The sequence below is a fragment of the Sturnus vulgaris genome, chromosome 3, assembly GCF_052056855.1.
Source record: "Sturnus vulgaris isolate bStuVul1 chromosome 3, bStuVul1.hap1, whole genome shotgun sequence".
In the NCBI taxonomy this organism is placed as follows: Eukaryota; Metazoa; Chordata; class Aves; order Passeriformes; family Sturnidae; genus Sturnus; species Sturnus vulgaris.
The window spans coordinates 11,720,069-11,736,442 of NC_142245.1; positions in this window are offsets into that span (position 1 = coordinate 11,720,069).

Genomic DNA, 16,374 nt, shown 5'->3' on the forward strand with positions numbered 1-16,374 from the left:
CCACTTCCCAGCAAAACCATGGAATTACAGCACTCTGGGCATTGGGAGTTTGGAATCCTCCAGTTCTGCTCTCAAATTCCAATGGAATAACTGCCTTCCTGGCATGGCGATATTGGAATCCTCTAGTTCCCTTCCAAAAAGCCCATGGAATGCTGACATTCTGGGCATTGAGAAGTGAGAATTTGCCAATTCCCTTCCCAAATCCCGAGGGAACAAGACAATTCCGGGTGTCAGGTATTTGAAATCCTTCAGCTCCGCACCATAACCCCCGTGGAATAACAGAATTCCAGGTGTTAGGAATTGAGCATCCGCCCATACCCCTTCGAATTTCCCTAGGAATCATGGCATTCTGGGTGTTGGCAGGTTAGAATTCTCCATACACCCTCCCAAATACCCACCAAATTCACAAGGAAGAACAGAATTCCAGATATCAGGAATGTATTATCCACCAGCTCTCCACACAATTTCCCATGGAATCATGGCATTCCGGCTGGTGCGAATCTTGACTCCTCCAGTTACCCTCCCAAATCTCCATGGAATAATGGCATTCTGGGTGTTGGCAGGTTAGAATTCTCCATACACCCTCCCAAATACCCACCAAATTCACAAGGAAGAACAGAATTCCAGATATCAGGAATGTATTATCCACCAGCTCTCCACACAATTTCCCATGGAATCATGGCATTCCGGCTGGTGCGAATCTTGACTCCTCCAGTTACCCTCCCAAATCTCCATGGAATAATGGCATTCTGGGTGTTGGGAAATTACAATCCCCCGTAAACCGACCCCAAATCCCACCACATTCCCAAAGAAGAGCAACTTTCCAGATGTCAGGAATTTGCAATATTCCAGTTCTCCACCCAAATTCCTATGGAACAACAGCAATCCAAGTGTCAGAAATCGAGAATCCTCCAGCTCCCCCCAAAAATTCCCATGGAATAATGGGATTCCAGGTGTGAGGAACTGAGAATGCCCCCTTACAGCCTCCCAGATTCCCACCACATTCCCATGGAATAACAACATACCAGATTTCAGGAACTCAGAATCATCCTCTTCCCCTCACCAAATTCCCATGGAAACATGGCATGCTGTCACTCCGTAATTTGGAACCCCCCATACATTTTCCCATAATCCCACCAAATTCCCATGCAATAGCGGCATTCTGAGTGTCAAGAATTCAGGATAGCCCATTTCCGCATCCAATTTCCCATAGAATAATGACCTTCCGGCTATCAGGAATTTCTAGTCATCTGTACGGCCTCCCATATTCCCATGGAATAACACATACCCAGGCACGGGCAATTGAGTTTCATCCAGTTCTCCACCCTAATTCCCATGGAATAACAGCATTCTGGGAGCTAGGTATTTGGAATCTGCCTGTTTCCCTCACAAAAGTTTAGGCAATAATCGCATTGCAGGCTTTGGGAACGTAGAATCCTCATGTTCCCCTTCAAATTCCCATGGAATAACCATTTTAGTGTATTGGGAATTTCGAAAGCTCCAGTTGCTCTCCCAAATTCCAATCGAACCGTAACAAAGTAATGACACTTTGTGTGTTGAGAATTTAGAATCCTCCACTTCCCCTTCCAAATTCCCAACCAAACCATGCAATAAGAGCAGTTCCATCATTGGCCATTTCAACTCCTCCAGTTCCTCTCCCAAATTTCCACCAAACTCTAATGGAATAATGGCATTTTGTGCAGGGGAATTTTAGAATCCTCCACTTCCCCTTCCAAATTCCCATAGAATAGCTGCATTCTGGGTTTGGGGATTTTCAAAACTTCCATATGTCCACTTAAACTCTCACGAAAACCTCAGAAAAACAGCATTCGTGGTGTTGGGAATACGGTGTCCGCCAGTTGCACTACCCACTTCCCAGCAAAACCATGGAATTACAGCACTCTGGGCATTGGGAGTTTGGAATCCTCCAGTTCTGCTCTCAAATTCCAATGGAATAACTGCCTTCCTGGCATGGCGATATTGGAATCCTCTAGTTCCCTTCCAAAAAGCCCATGGAATGCTGACATTCTGGGCATTGAGAAGTGAGAATTTGCCAATTCCCTTCCCAAATCCCGAGGGAACAAGACAATTCCGGGTGTCAGGTATTTGAAATCCTTCAGCTCCGCACCATAACCCCCGTGGAATAACAGAATTCCAGGTGTTAGGAATTGAGCATCCTCCCATACCCCTTCCAATTTCCCTTGGAATCATGGCATTCTGGGTGTTGGCAGGTTAGAATTCTCCATACACCCTCCCAAATACCCACCAAATTCACAAGGAAGAACAGAATTCCAGATATCAGGAATGTATTATCCACCAGCTCTCCACACAATTTCCCATGGAATCATGGCATTCCGGCTGGTGCGAATCTTGACTCCTCCAGTTACCCTCCCAAGTCTCCATGGAATAATGGCATTCTGGGTGTTGGGAATTTACAATCCCCCGTAAACCGACCCCAAATCCCACCACATTCCCAAAGAAGAGCAACTTTCCAGATGTCAGGAATTTGCAATATTCCAGTTCTCCACCCAAATTCCTATGGAACAACAGCAATCCAAGTGTCAGAAATCGAGAATCCTCCAGCTCCCCCCAAAAATTCCCATGGAATAATGGGATTCCAGGTGTGAGGAACTGAGAATGCCCCCTTACAGCCTCCCAGATTCCCACCACATTCCCATGGAATAACAACATACCAGATTTCAGGAACTCAGAATCATCCTGTTCCCCTCCCAAATTCCCATGGAAACATGGCATGCTGTCACTCCGTAATTTGGAACCGCCATACATTTTCCCATAATCCCACCAAATTCCCATGCAATAGCGGCATTCTGAGTGTCAAGAATTCAGGATAGCCCATTTCCGCATCCAATTTCCCATAGAATAATGACCTTCCGGCTATCAGGAATTTCTAGTCATCTGTACGGCCTCCCATATTCCCATGGAATAACACATACCCAGGCACGGGCAATTGAGTTTCATCCAGTTCTCCACCCTAATTCCCATGGAATAACAGCATTCTGGGAGCTAGGTATTTGGAATCTGCCTGTTTCCCTCACCAAAGTTTAGGCAATAATCGCATTGCAGGCTTTGGGAACGTAGAATCCTCATGTTCCCCTTCAAATTCCCATGGAATAACCATTTTAGTGTATTGGGAATTTCGAAAGCTCCAGTTGCTCTCCCAAATTCCAATCAAACCGTAACAAAGTAATGACACTTTGTGTGTTGAGAATTTAGAATCCTCCACTTCCCCTTCCAAATTCCCAACCAAACCATGCAATAAGAGCAGTTCCATCATTGGCCATTTCAACTCCTCCAGTTCCTCTCCCAAATTTCCACCAAACTCTAATGGAATAATGGCATTTTGTGCGGGCGAATTTTAGAATCCTCCACTTCCCCTTCCAAATGCCCATAGAATAGCTGCATTCTGGGTTTGGGGATTTTCAAAACTTCCATATGTCCACTTAAACTCTCACAAAAACCTTAGAAAAACAGCATTCGTGGTGTTGGGAATACGGTGTCCGCCAGTTGCACTACCCACTTCCCAGCAAAACCATGGAATTACAGCACTCTGGGCATTGGGAGTTTGGAATCCTCCAGTTCTGCTCTCAAATTCCAATGGAATAACTGCCTTCCTGGCATGGCGATATTGGAATCCTCTAGTTCCCTTCCAAAAAGCCCATGGAATGCTGACATTCTGGGCATTGAGAAGTGAGAATTTGCCAATTCCCTTCCCAAATCCCGAGGGAACAAGACAATTCCGGGTGTCAGGTATTTGAAATCCTTCAGCTCCGCACCATAACCCCCGTGGAATAACAGAATTCCAGGTGTTAGGAATTGAGCATCCGCCCATACCCCTTCCAATTTCCCTAGGAATCATGGCATTCTGGGTGTTGGCAGGTTAGAATTCTCCATACACCCTCCCAAATACCCACCAAATTCACAAGGAAGAACAGAATTCCAGATATCAGGAATGTATTATCCACCAGCTCTCCACACAATTTCCCATGGAATCATGGCATTCCGGCTGGTGCGAATCTTGACTCCTCCAGTTACCCTCCCAAATCTCCATGGAATAATGGCATTCTGGGTGTTGGCAGGTTAGAATTCTCCATACACCCTCCCAAATACCCACCAAATTCACAAGGAAGAACAGAATTCCAGATATCAGGAATGTATTATCCACCAGCTCTCCACACAATTTCCCATGGAATCATGGCATTCCGGCTGGTGCGAATCTTGACTCCTCCAGTTACCCTCCCAAATCTCCATGGAATAATGGCATTCTGGGTGTTGGGATTTTAAAATCCCCCGTAAACTGACCCCAAATCCCACCACATTCCCAAAGAAGAGCAACTTTCCAGATGTCAGGAATTTGCAATATTCCAGTTCCCCACCCAAATTCCTATGGAACAACAGCAATCCAAGTGTCAGAAATCGAGAATCCTCCAGCTCCCCCCAAAAATTCCCATGGAATAATGGGATTCCAGGTGTGAGGAACTGAGAATGCCCCCCACAGCCTCCCAGATTCCCACCACATTCCCATGGAATAACAACATTCCAGATCTCAGGAACTGAGAATCATCCTCTTCCCCTCCCAAATTCCCATGGAAATATGGCATGCTGTTACTCCGTAATTTGGAACCCCCCATACATTTTCCCATAATCCCACCAAATTCCCATGCAATAGCGGCATTCTGAGTGTCAAGAATTTAGGATAGCCCATTTCCGCATCCAATTTCCCATAGAATAACGGCCTTCTGCTATCAGGAATTTCTAGTCATCTGTACGGCCTCCCATATTCCCATGGAATAACACATACCCAGGCACGGGCAATTGAGTTTCATCCAGTTCTCCACCCTAATTCCCATGGAATAACAGCATTCTGGGAGCTAGGTATTTGGAATCTGCCTGTTTCCCTCACAAAAGTTTAGGCAATAATCGCATTGCAGGCTTTGGGAACGTAGAATCCTCATGTTCCCCTTCAAATACCCATGGAATAACCATTTTAGTGTATTGGGAATTTCGAAAGCTCCAGTTGCTCTCCCAAATTCCAATCAAACCGTAACAAAGTAATGACACTTTGTGTGTTGAGAATTTAGAATCCTCCACTTCCCCTTCCAAATTCCCAACCAAACCATGCAATAAGAGCAGTTCCATCATTGGCCATTTCAACTCCTCCAGTTCCTCTCCCAAATTTCCACCAAACTCTAATGGAATAATGGCATTTTGTGCGGGCGAATTTTAGAATCCTCCACTTCCCCTTCCAAATTCCCATAGAATAGCTGCATTCTGGGTTTGGGGATTTTCAAAACTTCCATATGTCCACTTAAACTCTCACGAAAACCTTAGAAAAACAGCATTCGTGGTGTTGGGAATACGGTGTCCGCCAGTTGCACTACCCACTTCCCAGCAAAACCATGGAATTACAGCACTCTGGGCATTGGGAGTTTGGAATCCTCCAGTTCTGCTCTCAAATTCCAATGGAATAACTGCCTTCCTGGCATGGCGATATTGGAATCCTCTAGTTCCCTTCCAAAAAGCCCATGGAATGCTGACATTCTGGGCATTGAGAAGTGAGAATTTGCCAATTCCCTTCCCAAATCCCGAGGGAACAAGACAATTCCGGGTGTCAGGTATTTGAAATCCTTCAGCTCCGCACCATAACCCCCGTGGAATAACAGAATTCCAGGTGTTAGGAATTGAGCATCCTCCCATACCCCTTCGAATTTCCCTAGGAATCATGGCATTCTGGGTGTTGGCAGGTTAGAATTCTCCATACACCCTCCCAAATACCCACCAAATTCACAAGGAAGAACAGAATTCCAGATATCAGGAATGTATTATCCACCAGCTCTCCACACAATTTCCCATGGAATCATGGCATTCCGGCTGGTGCGAATCTTGACTCCTCCAGTTACCCTCCCAAATCTCCATGGAATAATGGCATTCTGGGTGTTGGGATTTTAAAATCCCCCGTAAACTGACCCCAAATCCCACCACATTCCCAAAGAAGAGCAACTTTCCAGATGTCAGGAATTTGCAATATTCCAGTTCCCCACCCAAATTCCTATGGAACAACAGCAATCCAAGTGTCAGAAATCGAGAATCCTCCAGCTCCCCCCAAAAATTCCCATGGAATAATGGGATTCCAGGTGTGAGGAACTGAGAATGCTCCCTTACAGCCTCCCAGATTCCCACCACATTCCCATGGAATAACAACATACCAGATTTCAGGAACTCAGAATCATCCTCTTCCACTCCCAAATTCCCATGGAAACATGGCATTCTGTTACTCCGTAATTTGGAACCCCCCATACATTTTCCCATAATCCCACCAAATTCCCATGCAATAGCGGCATTCTGAGTGTCAAGAATTCAGGATAGCCCATTTCCGCATCCAATTTCCCATAGAATAATGACCTTCCGGCTATCAGGAATTTCTAGTCATCTGTACGGCCTCCCATATTCCCATGGAATAACACATACCCAGGCACGGGCAATTGAGTTTCATCCAGTTCTCCACCCTAATTCCCATGGAATAACAGCATTCTGGGAGCTAGGTATTTGGAATCTGCCTGTTTCCCTCACAAAAGTTTAGGCAATAATCGCATTGCAGGCTTTGGGAACGTAGAATCCTCATGTTCCCCTTCAAATTCCCATGGAATAACCATTTTAGTGTATTGGGAATTTCGAAAGCTCCAGTTGCTCTCCCAAATTCCAATCAAACCGTAACAAAGTAATGACACTTTGTGTGTTGAGAATTTAGAATCCTCCACTTCCCCTTCCAAATTCCCAACCAAACCATGCAATAAGAGCAGTTCCATCATTGGCCATTTCAACTCCTCCAGTTCCTCTCCCAAATTTCCACCAAACTCTAATGGAATAATGGCATTTTGTGCGGGCGAATTTTAGAATCCTCCACTTCCCCTTCCAAATGCCCATAGAATAGCTGCATTCTGGGTTTGGGGATTTTCAAAACTTCCATATGTCCACTTAAACTCTCACGAAAACCTTAGAAAAACAGCATTCGTGGTGTTGGGAATACGGTGTCCGCCAGTTGCACTACCCACTTCCCAGCAAAACCATGGAATTACAGCACTCTGGGCATTGGGAGTTTGGAATCCTCCAGTTCTGCTCTCAAATTCCAATGGAATAACTGCCTTCCTGGCATGGCGATATTGGAATCCTCTAGTTCCCTTCCAAAAAGCCCATGGAATGCTGACATTCTGGGCATTGAGAAGTGAGAATTTGCCAATTCCCTTCCCAAATCCCGAGGGAACAAGACAATTCCGGGTGTCAGGTATTTGAAATCCTTCAGCTCCGCACCATAACCCCCGTGGAATAACAGAATTCCAGGTGTTAGGAATTGAGCATCCTCCCATACCCCTTCCAATTTCCCTTGGAATCATGGCATTCTGGGTGTTGGCAGGTTAGAATTCTCCATACACCCTCCCAAATACCCACCAAATTCACAAGGAAGAACAGAATTCCAGATATCAGGAATGTATTATCCACCAGCTCTCCACACAATTTCCCATGGAATCATGGCATTCCGGCTGGTGCGAATCTTGACTCCTCCAGTTACCCTCCCAAATCTCCATGGAATAATGGCATTCTGGGTGTTGGGATTTTAAAATCCCCCGTAAACTGACCCCAAATCCCACCACATTCCCAAAGAAGAGCAACTTTCCAGATGTCAGGAATTTGCAATATTCCAGTTCCCCACCCAAATTCCTATGGAACAACAGCAATCCAAGTGTCAGAAATCGAGAATCCTCCAGCTCCCCCCAAAAATTCCCATGGAATAATGGGATTCCAGGTGGGAGGAACTGAGAATGCCCCCCACAGCCTCCCAGATTCCCACCACATTCCCATGGAATAACAACATTCCAGATCTCAGGAACTGAGAATCATCCTCTTCCCCTCCCAAATTCCCATGGAAATATGGCATGCTGTTACTCCGTAATTTGGAACCCCCCATACATTTTCCCATAATCCCACCAAATTCCCATGCAATAGCGGCATTCTGAGTGTCAAGAATTTAGGATAGCCCATTTCCGCATCCAATTTCCCATAGAATAACGGCCTTCTGCTATCAGGAATTTCTAGTCATCTGTACGGCCTCCCATATTCCCATGGAATAACACATACCCAGGCACGGGCAATTGAGTTTCATCCAGTTCTCCACCCTAATTCCCATGGAATAACAGCATTCTGGGAGCTAGGTATTTGGAATCTGCCTGTTTCCCTCACAAAAGTTTAGGCAATAATCGCATTGCAGGCTTTGGGAACGTAGAATCCTCATGTTCCCCTTCAAATACCCATGGAATAACCATTTTAGTGTATTGGGAATTTCGAAAGCTCCAGTTGCTCTCCCAAATTCCAATCAAACCGTAACAAAGTAATGACACTTTGTGTGTTGAGAATTTAGAATCCTCCACTTCCCCTTCCAAATTCCCAACCAAACCATGCAATAAGAGCAGTTCCATCATTGGCCATTTCAACTCCTCCAGTTCCTCTCCCAAATTTCCACCAAACTCTAATGGAATAATGGCATTTTGTGCGGGCGAATTTTAGAATCCTCCACTTCCCCTTCCAAATTCCCATAGAATAGCTGCATTCTGGGTTTGGGGATTTTCAAAACTTCCATATGTCCACTTCAACTCTCACGAAAACCTCAGAAAAACAGCATTCGTGGTGTTGGGAATACGGTGTCCGCCAGTTGCACTACCCACTTCCCAGCAAAACCATGGAATTACAGCACTCTGGGCATTGGGAGTTTGGAATCCTCCAGTTCTGCTCTCAAATTCCAATGGAATAACTGCCTTCCTGGCATGGCGATATTGGAATCCTCTAGTTCCCTTCCAAAAAGCCCATGGAATGCTGACATTCTGGGCATTGAGAAGTGAGAATTTGCCAATTCCCTTCCCAAATCCCGAGGGAACAAGACAATTCCGGGTGTCAGGTATTTGAAATCCTTCAGCTCCGCACCATAACCCCCGTGGAATAACAGAATTCCAGGTGTTAGGAATTGAGCATCCTCCCATACCCCTTCCAATTTCCCTAGGAATCATGGCATTCTGGGTGTTGGCAGGTTAGAATTCTCCATACACCCTCCCAAATACCCACCAAATTCACAAGGAAGAACAGAATTCCAGATATCAGGAATGTATTATCCACCAGCTCTCCACACAATTTCCCATGGAATCATGGCATTCCGGCTGGTGCGAATCTTGACTCCTCCAGTTACCCTCCCAAATCTCCATGGAATAATGGCATTCTGGGTGTTGGGATTTTAAAATCCCCCGTAAACTGACCCCAAATCCCACCACATTCCCAAAGAAGAGCAACTTTCCAGATGTCAGGAATTTGCAATATTCCAGTTCTCCACCCAAATTCCTATGGAACAACAGCAATCCAAGTGTCAGAAATCGAGAATCCTCCAGCTCCCCCCAAAAATTCCCATGGAATAATGGGATTCCAGGTGTGAGGAACTGAGAATGCTCCCTTACAGCCTCCCAGATTCCCACCACATTCCCATGGAATAACAACATTCCAGATCTCAGGAACTGAGAATCATCCTCTTCCCCTCCCAAATTCCCATGGAAACATGGCATTCTGTTACTCCGTAATTTGGAACCCCCCATACATTTTCCCATAATCCCACCAAATTCCCATGCAATAGCGGCATTCTGAGTGTCAAGAATTCAGGATAGCCCATTTCCGCATCCAATTTCCCATAGAATAATGACCTTCCGGCTATCAGGAATTTCTAGTCATCTGTACGGCCTCCCATATTCCCATGGAATAACACATACCCAGGCACGGGCAATTGAGTTTCATCCAGTTCTCCACCCTAATTCCCATGGAATAACAGCATTCTGGGAGCTAGGTATTTGGAATCTGCCTGTTTCCCTCACAAAAGTTTAGGCAATAATCGCATTGCAGGCTTTGGGAACGTAGAATCCTCATGTTCCCCTTCAAATACCCATGGAATAACCATTTTAGTGTATTGGGAATTTCGAAAGCTCCAGTTGCTCTCCCAAATTCCAATCAAACCGTAACAAAGTAATGACACTTTGTGTGTTGAGAATTTAGAATCCTCCACTTCCCCTTCCAAATTCCCAACCAAACCATGCAATAAGAGCAGTTCCATCATTGGCCATTTCAACTCCTCCAGTTCCTCTCCCAAATTTCCACCAAACTCTAATGGAATAATGGCATTTTGTGCGGGCGAATTTTAGAATCCTCCACTTCCCCTTCCAAATTCCCATAGAATAGCTGCATTCTGGGTTTGGGGATTTTCAAAACTTCCATATGTCCACTTAAACTCTCACGAAAACCTCAGAAAAACAGCATTCGTGGTGTTGGGAATACGGTGTCCGCCAGTTGCACTACCCACTTCCCAGCAAAACCATGGAATTACAGCACTCTGGGCATTGGGAGTTTGGAATCCTCCAGTTCTGCTCTCAAATTCCAATGGAATAACTGCCTTCCTGGCATGGCGATATTGGAATCCTCTAGTTCCCTTCCAAAAAGCCCATGGAATGCTGACATTCTGGGCATTGAGAAGTGAGAATTTGCCAATTCCCTTCCCAAATCCCGAGGGAACAAGACAATTCCGGGTGTCAGGTATTTGAAATCCTTCAGCTCCGCACCATAACCCCCGTGGAATAACAGAATTCCAGGTGTTAGGAATTGAGCATCCTCCCATACCCCTTCCAATTTCCCTTGGAATCATGGCATTCTGGGTGTTGGCAGGTTAGAATTCTCCATACACCCTCCCAAATACCCACCAAATTCACAAGGAAGAACAGAATTCCAGATATCAGGAATGTATTATCCACCAGCTCTCCAGACAATTTCCCATGGAATCATGGCATTCCGGCTGGTGCGAATCTTGACTCCTCCAGTTACCCTCCCAAATCTCCATGGAATAATGGCATTCTGGGTGTTGGGATTTTAAAATCCCCCGTAAACTGACCCCAAATCCCACCACATTCCCAAAGAAGAGCAACTTTCCAGATGTCAGGAATTTGCAATATTCCAGTTCCCCACCCAAATTCCTATGGAACAACAGCAATCCAAGTGTCAGAAATCGAGAATCCTCCAGCTCCCCCCAAAAATTCCCATGGAATAATGGGATTCCAGGTGTGAGGAACTGAGAATGCTCCCTTACAGCCTCCCAGATTCCCACCACATTCCCATGGAATAACAACATACCAGATTTCAGGAACTCAGAATCATCCTCTTCCCCTCCCAAATTCCCATGGAAACATGGCATTCTGTTACTCCGTAATTTGGAACCCCCCATACATTTTCCCATAATCCCACCAAATTCCCATGCAATAGCGTCATTCTGAGTGTCAAGAATTCAGGATAGCCCATTTCCGCATCCAATTTCCCATAGAATAATGACCTTCCGGCTATCAGGAATTTCTAGTCATCTGTACGGCCTCCCATATTCCCATGGAATAACACATACCCAGGCACGGGCAATTGAGTTTCATCCAGTTCTCCACCCTAATTCCCATGGAATAACAGCATTCTGGGAGCTAGGTATTTGGAATCTGCCTGTTTCCCTCACAAAAGTTTAGGCAATAATCGCATTGCAGGCTTTGGGAACGTAGAATCCTCATGTTCCCCTTCAAATTCCCATGGAATAACCATTTTAGTGTATTGGGAATTTCGAAAGCTCCAGTTGCTCTCCCAAATTCCAATCAAACCGTAACAAAGTAATGACACTTTGTGTGTTGAGAATTTAGAATCCTCCACTTCCCCTTCCAAATTCCCAACCAAACCATGCAATAAGAGCAGTTCCATCATTGGCCATTTCAACTCCTCCAGTTCCTCTCCCAAATTTCCACCAAACTCTAATGGAATAATGGCATTTTGTGCGGGCGAATTTTAGAATCCTCCACTTCCCCTTCCAAATGCCCATAGAATAGCTGCATTCTGGGTTTGGGGATTTTCAAAACTTCCATATGTCCACTTCAACTCTCACGAAAACCTTAGAAAAACAGCATTCGTGGTGTTGGGAATACGGTGTCCGCCAGTTGCACTACCCACTTCCCAGCAAAACCATGGAATTACAGCACTCTGGGCATTGGGAGTTTGGAATCCTCCAGTTCTGCTCTCAAATTCCAATGGAATAACTGCCTTCCTGGCATGGCGATATTGGAATCCTCTAGTTCCCTTCCAAAAAGCCCATGGAATGCTGACATTCTGGGCATTGAGAAGTGAGAATTTGCCAATTCCCTTCCCAAATCCCGAGGGAACAAGACAATTCCGGGTGTCAGGTATTTGAAATCCTTCAGCTCCGCACCATAACCCCCGTGGAATAACAGAATTCCAGGTGTTAGGAATTGAGCATCCTCCCATACCCCTTCCAATTTCCCTAGGAATCATGGCATTCTGGGTGTTGGCAGTTTAGAATTCTCCATACACCCTCCCAAATACCCACCAAATTCACAAGGAAGAACAGAATTCCAGATATCAGGAATGTATTATCCACCAGCTCTCCAGACAATTTCCCATGGAATCATGGCATTCCGGCTGGTGCGAATCTTGACTCCTCCAGTTACCCTCCCAAATCTCCATGGAATAATGGCATTCTGGGTGTTGGGATTTTAAAATCCCCCGTAAACTGACCCCAAATCCCACCACATTCCCAAAGAAGAGCAACTTTCCAGATGTCAGGAATTTGCAATATTCCAGTTCCCCACCCAAATTCCTATGGAACAACAGCAATCCAAGTGTCAGAAATCGAGAATCCTCCAGCTCCCCCCAAAAATTCCCATGGAATAATGGGATTCCAGGTGTGAGGAACTGAGAATGCTCCCTTACAGCCTCCCAGATTCCCACCACATTCCCATGGAATAACAACATACCAGATTTCAGGAACTCAGAATCATCCTCTTCCCCTCCCAAATTCCCATGGAAACATGGCATTCTGTTACTCCGTAATTTGGAACCCCCCATACATTTTCCCATAATCCCACCAAATTCCCATGCAATAGCGGCATTCTGAGTGTCAAGAATTCAGGATAGCCCATTTCCGCATCCAATTTCCCATAGAATAATGACCTTCCGGCTATCAGGAATTTCTAGTCATCTGTACGGCCTCCCATATTCCCATGGAATAACACATACCCAGGCACGGGCAATTGAGTTTCATCCAGTTCTCCACCCTAATTCCCATGGAATAACAGCATTCTGGGAGCTAGGTATTTGGAATCTGCCTGTTTCCCTCACAAAAGTTTAGGCAATAATCGCATTGCAGGCTTTGGGAACGTAGAATCCTCATGTTCCCCTTCAAATTCCCATGGAATAACCATTTTAGTGTATTGGGAATTTCGAAAGCTCCAGTTGCTCTCCCAAATTCCAATCAAACCGTAACAAAGTAATGACACTTTGTGTGTTGAGAATTTAGAATCCTCCACTTCCCCTTCCAAATTCCCAACCAAACCATGCAATAAGAGCAGTTCCATCATTGGCCATTTCAACTCCTCCAGTTCCTCTCCCAAATTTCCACCAAACTCTAATGGAATAATGGCATTTTGTGCGGGCGAATTTTAGAATCCTCCACTTCCCCTTCCAAATGCCCATAGAATAGCTGCATTCTGGGTTTGGGGATTTTCAAAACTTCCATATGTCCACTTAAACTCTCACGAAAACCTTAGAAAAACAGCATTCGTGGTGTTGGGAATACGGTGTCCGCCAGTTGCACTACCCACTTCCCAGCAAAACCATGGAATTACAGCACTCTGGGCATTGGGAGTTTGGAATCCTCCAGTTCTGCTCTCAAATTCCAATGGAATAACTGCCTTCCTGGCATGGCGATATTGGAATCCTCTAGTTCCCTTCCAAAAAGCCCATGGAATGCTGACATTCTGGGCATTGAGAAGTGAGAATTTGCCAATTCCCTTCCCAAATCCCGAGGGAACAAGACAATTCCGGGTGTCAGGTATTTGAAATCCTTCAGCTCCGCACCATAACCCCCGTGGAATAACAGAATTCCAGGTGTTAGGAATTGAGCATCCTCCCATACCCCTTCCAATTTCCCTTGGAATCATGGCATTCTGGGTGTTGGCAGGTTAGAATTCTCCATACACCCTCCCAAATACCCACCAAATTCACAAGGAAGAACAGAATTCCAGATATCAGGAATGTATTATCCACCAGCTCTCCACACAATTTCCCATGGAATCATGGCATTCCGGCTGGTGCGAATCTTGACTCCTCCAGTTACCCTCCCAAATCTCCATGGAATAATGGCATTCTGGGTGTTGGGATTTTAAAATCCCCCGTAAACTGACCCCAAATCCCACCACATTCCCAAAGAAGAGCAACTTTCCAGATGTCAGGAATTTGCAATATTCCAGTTCCCCACTGTCCTAGGGTGATGTTATGGTGTTTCTATCTCCAATCGTGTGTCCTGATTATGTTTGGTATTATGTCCTGTGCTTCCAGGACTGAGTCTGAGAGTGAAGCTTTGTTTTGTCTTGTTATCAGCCGGCTCACCTCCCCCATGGTCTATGTTTAGGAGAGGTTTTAGCTCGGCTTGCTTGCTTGCTTGCTTGCTTGCTTGCTTGCTTGCCTGCTTGCTTGCCTGCTTGCTCGCTTCTGCCTTTTTTCTTTTCTTCGCTTTGCCCTTGCTTTCTGCTTATTAGTTAGTTCAGCTAGGCAGTCCAACTTTTTCCCTGGACTGTTTTCTCTTCCACCCCGTCCCCTCCCTCTCCTGGATACCATCTGAACGGACGGGGACCTGGGAACCCCAAGGAACACCGGGAGGCTACACTTTGTCACCTGCAGCAGTCATCCCCAGCGCCAGAGACTGATAACTGAGCGACCACTCGCCAGAGAGACTGAGTTTGTCATCCCTTCAGAACGGTGAAAGAGTTTTTTTTTGTCAGCTGGTGTTGTCTTTTTTCCCTGTGCTGGGGAGTGTCTTGCTTGTTAAATAAACAGGTTTTTTCTCCCACTCTTCTCCGAGGAAATTCTTCCCGAACCCGGTGGGGTGGGGGGGGAGGAGTCGTGGGGTTTGCTGTCTGGGGGCTCCTTCTGGAGGTTTTCCCCCAAATTTGCCCAAAACCAGGACAAATAAATTGGCGCCCAACGTGGGGCTCGAGAAAGTGGGAAAAAAACCTGTTCTAATAATAATAATTTGGTTTAAATTCTTTTGTGTTGGTATAGAGCAGTTATTGGCTATGTTGTTGGAATTCATGTCTTTTGGGGTGGAGGCCTGCATGGGATTATGGTCCCTAGGGTTTTTTGAAGTCTTAACACCTTTGTGGTCCCTGGGTTTATTTGCTTATCCAGAAATAGCTCCGGTATTGTCCCTAATGCGTAGTTTCTGTAGCAGAGGGGCATTGACCAAAATATCCATCGGGCTGGGCTTGGTTTTAATGGCCTGCAGGAGATTTATAAAGGTGCTGGAATCTGTTCCAGGAATGTATGGTTCTTGGTTGTGGTTGTGCACTCAGTTTGTTAGAGGAGAAGCAGGGGATGAGGCTTTTCAGCCTTTGTTCTCCTTCTTCTCCTCTGAATTTGTTACATCCTTATTAGAGAATGTTCAGTTCCCCCTGAGTGTTAAAGAGACCATCTTTCTGGTGTTTAATATAGTAAGCTTTCTCTATACAGTCTGCAGTTTCTCTAGAATGAGAGCTGAGATTTCTAGAGGGGCTGAGACCCCTGACCCCAGAGTAGAGCCAGGCGTGAGGAATCCTGAATGGTGTGGGAAATGGGAGGATATGGGCCAAATCTTAAAGGAATTTTCTGACCCTACATCCTGGGATTTTCCATGTGAACAAATTCAGAACCCAGCTGAGGTAGCAAAGTACCTGAAAGAGAAGTGCCATGGTAATTCTAAGGAGAAGAAGATCATTGCAGTGAGCTGGGCCCTGGCATATGCTTACCGTACCCTGCTAGATACTGTAGGGCAGCAGACAGAGGAAGGGGGACAGGCAGATAAATCAGCCACTATCCCAGTCACTCAGGCTGCAGCCAACACCCCAGGCTCGAGGCCAACAACTATACCAGACAGTGAGCCTAAGCCAGCAGCTAAACCTGTCAGTAAGCCTCAACCAATGGCTGTTGCTACCAGCACGAGAAGTGGAAAGTGCACAGACAAGACTGATCGACCAGTGGATGATGATGATGATGATGCAGGAGAAGGACCCTCGACGCCTCCTGACATAAAACCAGGAGTCAAAGCAACTGGTACAAGATCAGAGGCCAATATTGAGTCTTTTTCCCTAAAGGACCTCCGTGGCCTAAGAAAGGATTACACCCGACGACCTGATGAGTCTATAATTAGTTGGTTGGTCCGTCTTTGGGATGCTGCAGGCGAGGCTACAATTCTGGATGGCACTG